The following is a 6,365-nucleotide window of genomic DNA, read 5'->3' as shown; positions in this document are numbered from 1 at the left end:
ACAATAAAAAGTTGAATTTGGATGTATAAAATCAGGATAAACATGATTCTTTTTACATACCTTTGAAAACACTGTCAATTTTTGGGTTCTTACTTAATAGCAAAGTTGAAACAAACCAAAAATTGGTAATTTTTTTTTAAACCAAAATTAAAAAACTAAGGAGTCCTTCAACATGCATTCAATTTTGGAATCCAGCACTTATTTCACATGTGTGAAAACAATGATATTGACAGTGTATCATACAATTGGGTTTATTGTAAACTATCAGGACCCATTTATGTCTTAAAGAATATATCTCCCAGTTTTCAGAAAGCTGTAATTTACTACACTACTTATATTGACAGTCCATGATCCATGATTATATATCTTTTAGTAATTCAAACTTTGTAACCGGTGGTTAAAAAGAAAAAAAAAGAAAAAACCAACCACTTGCCTTTTACTTCTAGGCAGTCCATTCTTTTATACAGTATATAGTAACATCCCTAAACCAGTTCCTGTGCATTAGCTGACAAATGAATGTTTCTAGTCCACTACTGCCACTTGTCAGTCAAGGGTTTAGTTTTGGCTACACTGCTACTCTGTCAATACAGCAAAGTAGTATTCGTGCAACACTTGATATTTTTAACCTTACAGGTTCATTTTCAAAAAGGGGGGGGAGGAGGATATACACTAAAGAACCAGAGGCACAGGTGTCAGAGTTAAAAAAATAAATTTAGTAAAAAGTGAAATAAACCTGACAGAAAACAACAAATACGTATGATCCCGCCTTCATGAAATATTAGACTAGACAAGTGTATGGAGACAGAAAGCAGATTACAAGTTACCAGGGGCTGAGGAGAGGAGAAAACGAGGAGCTACTGCTTAATGGGCAGAGTTTCTATTTGGGCTGATGAAACAGTTCTGGAAATACATGGTGGCGAGGGTTGCCCAACATTGTGAATATAATTAATGCCACTGAATTATATACTTCAAAAATGGTTAAAATGGCAAATGGTTAAAAATTTTAAAAATAAAATAAATACATCTAGCAGAGATAGACATTATTATTGTATCAAAAGTGACAAATCTCACACCTCAAGCCAATGCTCGCTGGCTTTAGGTCAACTGTGTTCAATTGTGAAGGAAAATATCAAAACTAAAGGTGATATTCCACAATAATAGTTAACACATATTTAGTGCTTTCTATGTTCTATGCATGTTATTTATATATATGAAACTTCATTTATCTTCCCAACAATCCTATGAAGTAGGTACTCTTATTCATCTTTTACAGATTAGGAAAACCGAAGCACAAAAAATTAAGTTACACATAACACGGCAGAACCAGGCTTTAACCCGAACAAGTTAAGCCCTAGAGAAAATGCTCTTAATCACTACACCCTGTTGCCTCTCCCTATAAAATGTTTAGTTGGGAACTGAATTTTATAATATTTTATATCATGTTTAGCTATGGATTTAACAGTATTTTACATTATGATTGTTAAGGATCTTTTTTTAAAAATACTTTTAGCTCCCAAGGGGACAAAATTCTCCTTACGAGCCTATTATTGTTCCACTTTTATATAATCATTAAAATACAAAAAACAAAGGATTTAACTTGTTCAGAAAAATGCTTTGCTGTATCATTTCTCTTGAATTATTTCAGTGAGGGTTTAAAATTCTTTCTGGAAGAATTTTATGGAAGTCATTAAATCAAATACTTTATCAACTTGGAGGCTGACCTGGGTTCAAATCCAGCTCCATCTTGTTATGACACTGTGGCAAATTGCTTAATCTATCTTACCTTCAATTACCTTATGTGTCAAATGGGTTTAATAATATCTGTCTTGCAGGGTTGTTGGATTAAATACAGTAAAATATGTGCAAAACACCTAGCATGCTGACTGACAATGACAGATATTCACTCAATGATAGTGATTGTTATGTACCTCATCATCATCTTTTAGTAAATGGCAGAGAAATTATAACAAAGTCCTACAAATTCTGAGGGAGACCCAGAACGCTGCATGTTCCTGGTTATACATCTTATCTATTCAACTTTTTCTACCTTGAAACCATGGAGACTAATCTCATTATGTGTCTTAACCCTGTTGCTACTAGTCACCATAGTAAGCCCAGGTTTTCCACATCTCTTTCCTTTCCCATACTTCAATACCAAGACAGACATACACGTTTCCCTTTCTGACCCTCATCTCCTACCCCTCCCCAATTTTTTAAACCCTTCCCTATGCCCTTTGGAACTCACTGTGTCATCAGCAGAACCTCCTTTGCATTTTCAGCCTCATCTCAGTATGTTCTCTGAAACGTGTTCTAATGGAAACTTGGCTCTCCCAAGGGTGCTGCCTCTGCTGCAGTCCTCTCAAGTGGTGGTTTTTTCCTCTCACATGGCCGAGAGCACTGGGCTAGACCATTCTTCCTCCCTCCTAAAACCCCCCCCCGCTTTGACTCTCATGTCATCACACTACACCACCCAGTATTCCTTCTTGTTGCTGTCATCCACTGACCAAAGGTCACTGCCCCTCATTCCTTGAAAATTTTAGTTCCTGACTGTCACTTGCCAACATCACTCCTTGCTCCTGATTCTTAGTGATCTCAACATTTACACAGATTACCTTCCAGCATCATGTCCGCATTCTCTGCCTTCCCTCCAGTTACTATGGATGAACTAGGTTACTAACGCCAACCTCTCCACACATACAGTAGATCCCATTCCTTCTTGCCTATATAAGCACATACTGAACAATTCTTCCTCTCCTGAATTATCACTTTTCCCATCTCTATGGGATCATTCCCATCAGCCCATCAGCATACAACATTTTAAAAAAATATATAAGTTCTCTTTGACACAAAGTCATCCTCCAGCTACCACTCTTCTTCTTTCATTGCCATTACAAGTCCTCAAAAGAGCTGTATAAAGGCCCATCTGCAACTGCTCTTTCCATTCTCTCTCCAGTTGGCTTTTCCACCAAAGTTGCTTTCTCATCAATGATCCCCAGATATCTCAACTCAATGGTCAGTTCTCGGTCCTCATCCTTCCTGATCTATTAGTAACAGAATCAATCCCTCCTCCCAGAAACACTTTCTTATCTTGGCTTCCATGGGACCACACTCTCCTGATTTTCCTCCTTTTGCACTACTGGCTTCTTCCCAGTCTACTTTGCTGGATCCCCACCATCTTCCTGACCCATTAACAGCTGAGTGCCCCAGGGCTCAATCCTTGGATTTTCTTCTCTTCTTTATCTATATCCACTCCCTTGGGGATCTCATCAATTCCATGACTTTAAATACCATCTATCTATCTGTCTATCTATATACATAGCACACACTGATGATTCTCAAATATATATACTGTCAGTATCTATATAAGATATATATATTTGAGAATCAACAGTGTGTAGTATATACATTATCTCCAGCCTGAACCCCTCCTCCAAACTCCAGACACTACTCACCTGTGTACTCAACATCTCTGCTTGGATACCCAATAAGTACCTCAAACTTACCATGTCTAAAACTAACTCTTCCCCACCCCACCCCCAAAAACTGCTCTTCGCACAGACTCTCCCATCTCAGAAAACAGGAACTCTATAACCCGCATCCCATCTCTCAGCAAATTCTGTTGGCTCCACCTTCAAAATATAGGCAGATTCTGAGTACTTCACAACTCATTTCCCACTACCACCATGGTCTAAGCAAACATCAGGTTACACCTGGATGATTACAAAAGCCTCCTAACTGGTCTCCCAGCTTCTTCCTTGCCCTCCCAAGGTCCATTTTCAACACAGCAGCCACAGTGATCCTGTTAAAATCTAAATCTACTCAAAACCCTCTACTGCTAACCATCTCATCAGATATAAAGGCCCAAGTCCTTACAACGGCCTTTAAGCCACTATATGATGTGACCTTGTTACTTCCTTGATTTCATTTCCTACTATTCTCTGTTTTGCTCACCTGCTTGAGTTGCACTGACTTTTTTTTGTACCATGAACACACCTGGTAAGCTCACACCCCGGGACCTTTGCATTTGCTGCTCTCTTCACCTAGATCATCCTCCCCCAGATATTCACACGGCTCACTCCCTTACTTGCTTCAGGTCTTCTACTCAAATATCACCTTCTCAGTGAGACTTTCCCTGACCTATTTGCAACTGCAAATTCCCCATCTACTTTCCCTGATTTATTTTCATGGAGAGTTCTTTTATCAGCAACTGATCCACTATATATTTTACTTATTTATTTTGTCTTCTCCCCACCAGAATATAAGATCCAGGAGAGCAGCGATTTTTGTCTTGTTCACTGCTGTATCCCACACCTCCCACAGTGCCTAGCATATGGAAGGCATTCAATGAATGTATTAACTGAGCAAATAAATAAATGAGTGGTTAGATTTGCAATGAGATTTTATGAGCCTATGAAATGTGACTCCAGCTTCCATAACGCAGACAATGTCTTGCATTGCTGTTTTCCTGACCCAAGCTGAAGTCATAGATAAAAAACAGCAAAGCAGACTTGGGGTTTTGTTTTGCTGCTGGCTGTTACCACTGTTTTTAATGCAGATCTTAAATATGGTACAATTTTTGAAAATAAAGTACGTGAGAATCAATAATGAAATGCAAAATATGACCTATGACCATATAAAAAGTTAAATGATATAGAAGAAAATAAAATGAGAAGTCAGTCTCTTTTCCTCCCAGTTCCATTTCACAGTTTCTTGTTAATGTTTCTGGAAATTTTTATGTACCTACAAACATATATAAATAAAATTACATATATATTTTATATTTTAACGTATTAACCTACACTTTTTTAAAAAACTTTTTACCTTGGGCAAAAGGAGCCCTGGTGGCACGGTGGTTAAGTGCTCAGCTGCTAAGCGAAAGGTCGTCATTTCAAACCCGCTAGCTGCTCTGCGGTTGAAAGATGTGGCAGTCTTACAAGCGTTTATAAATAAACTTACATTATTTATATATGACTTGGGATAAAAATCTGATCTTTTAGCCTCATCTTTCTGTTTACCTATGCCTTGGTTTAATAAATGTCTGCACTGTTTCCTTAAACTTGGGGCTTAAAGAATTTGTTTTAGCACAAATCTTGATCCTAAAAAATTCTAAGAAACTCAGGGAAAATGTTAGGTGCACACCTGTCTCCATTTAAAAGCACCCTTTCAGTTCTTCTATTTTACATCAACTCCTAGGGTTAAATCTGAAAAGCACCAGGCCTAAAAGGAGGGTCCTTTGAATAAGCTACACAGTCTTTACACATAAATAGAAATATAACTCATAGAGGATCTTACTAAGAGAAGTAATATGCCTTTAAAGTCTACCCTAAAAGGACAAAGCCTTTCCATGGGTTGGGACACTTCACTGGCTTTCCCTTTATGATTCCGGGTAGGGGCTGTTTACTGTTAAGAGACCACCACAGTCCCTTACATTCACTGATGGTGCTACTGACCTTCTTCCCTTTCATAATTTCTCAAGGCCAAGGCATAGGTAAACAGAAAAGTGGAGCTGAGAGAATACAGGAATATATGAGTTGATCACATAATTTAAGCAACATGGCTGTAAGTTACCATCTGCTATAAAAAGAATATGGTAACTTTCAATGTAGTGACTTTGAAAATATCGTATCTGGAAGATGTTACACAATTAACATGCCTCCCCGACTCAACGCTACCCGTGCACATACAATGAGTTTCTTCTTTTCCCAAATGACTTCATGCCATTAGGTCTTTGGGAAAAAAAAAGAAAAAAAATTACTAGCATTTCTTGGGTATGAATTTTCATATTAGAATACATAAAAAATTACTAGCATTTCTTGGGTATGAATTTTCATATTAGAATACATAAAAAATTACTAGCATTTCTTGGGTATGAATTTTCACATTAGAATATGTATAATTATCACTGAAAACTATAAACCTGTAGTGGGTTAAACTTGCACCACTACGTGTCTTTCCCCACCAGCACTTCACAGTGTAGGAACCGGTGCTGGGGGGAATATGATGGTCAATGGAACTAATCAAGTCTTGAGAATTTGCCAGACAGGTGCTTAATGTGATAAAGTACCAAGAGGGGTAGGGGTGCTTAGTGAGAAAGCGGGGAAGGAGACTAACCATGGGATCTAAGCCATATAAGAGGAGGATATGACACCAAGAGAGGGAGCTGTTAGGCTGGGGGGAAAACTTGGGGTAGAGTTAAAACCCACTGCCTCCGAGTCAATTCCAACCCAAAGCGACCCTACAGGAAAGAAAAGAACTGCCCCATACGGTTTCAAGGCTGTGAATCTTTGCAGAAGCAGACTGCCACATCTTTCTCTCGTGGAGCGGCTGGCAGGTTTGAACTGACAACCTTTCGGTCAGCAGCTGAG

At 38.4% G+C, this 6,365-nt stretch overlaps 1 protein-coding gene across 1 annotated transcript in view; it reads right to left on the bottom strand.

Annotated features, from left to right (window-relative positions):
• The window catches only part of TM9SF2 (transmembrane 9 superfamily member 2), a 71,711-nt gene that overhangs the window by 42,998 nt on the left and 22,348 nt on the right, over positions 1 to 6,365 (bottom strand). The window lies entirely within an intron of this gene.

Source organism: Trichechus manatus, unplaced genomic scaffold, assembly GCF_000243295.1.
Source record: "Trichechus manatus latirostris isolate Lorelei unplaced genomic scaffold, TriManLat1.0 scaffold00118, whole genome shotgun sequence".
NCBI lineage: Eukaryota > Metazoa > Chordata > Mammalia > Sirenia > Trichechidae > Trichechus > Trichechus manatus.
Note: the sequence above shows the minus strand (reverse complement) of the source record. Positions and strands in the feature narration are given on the sequence as shown.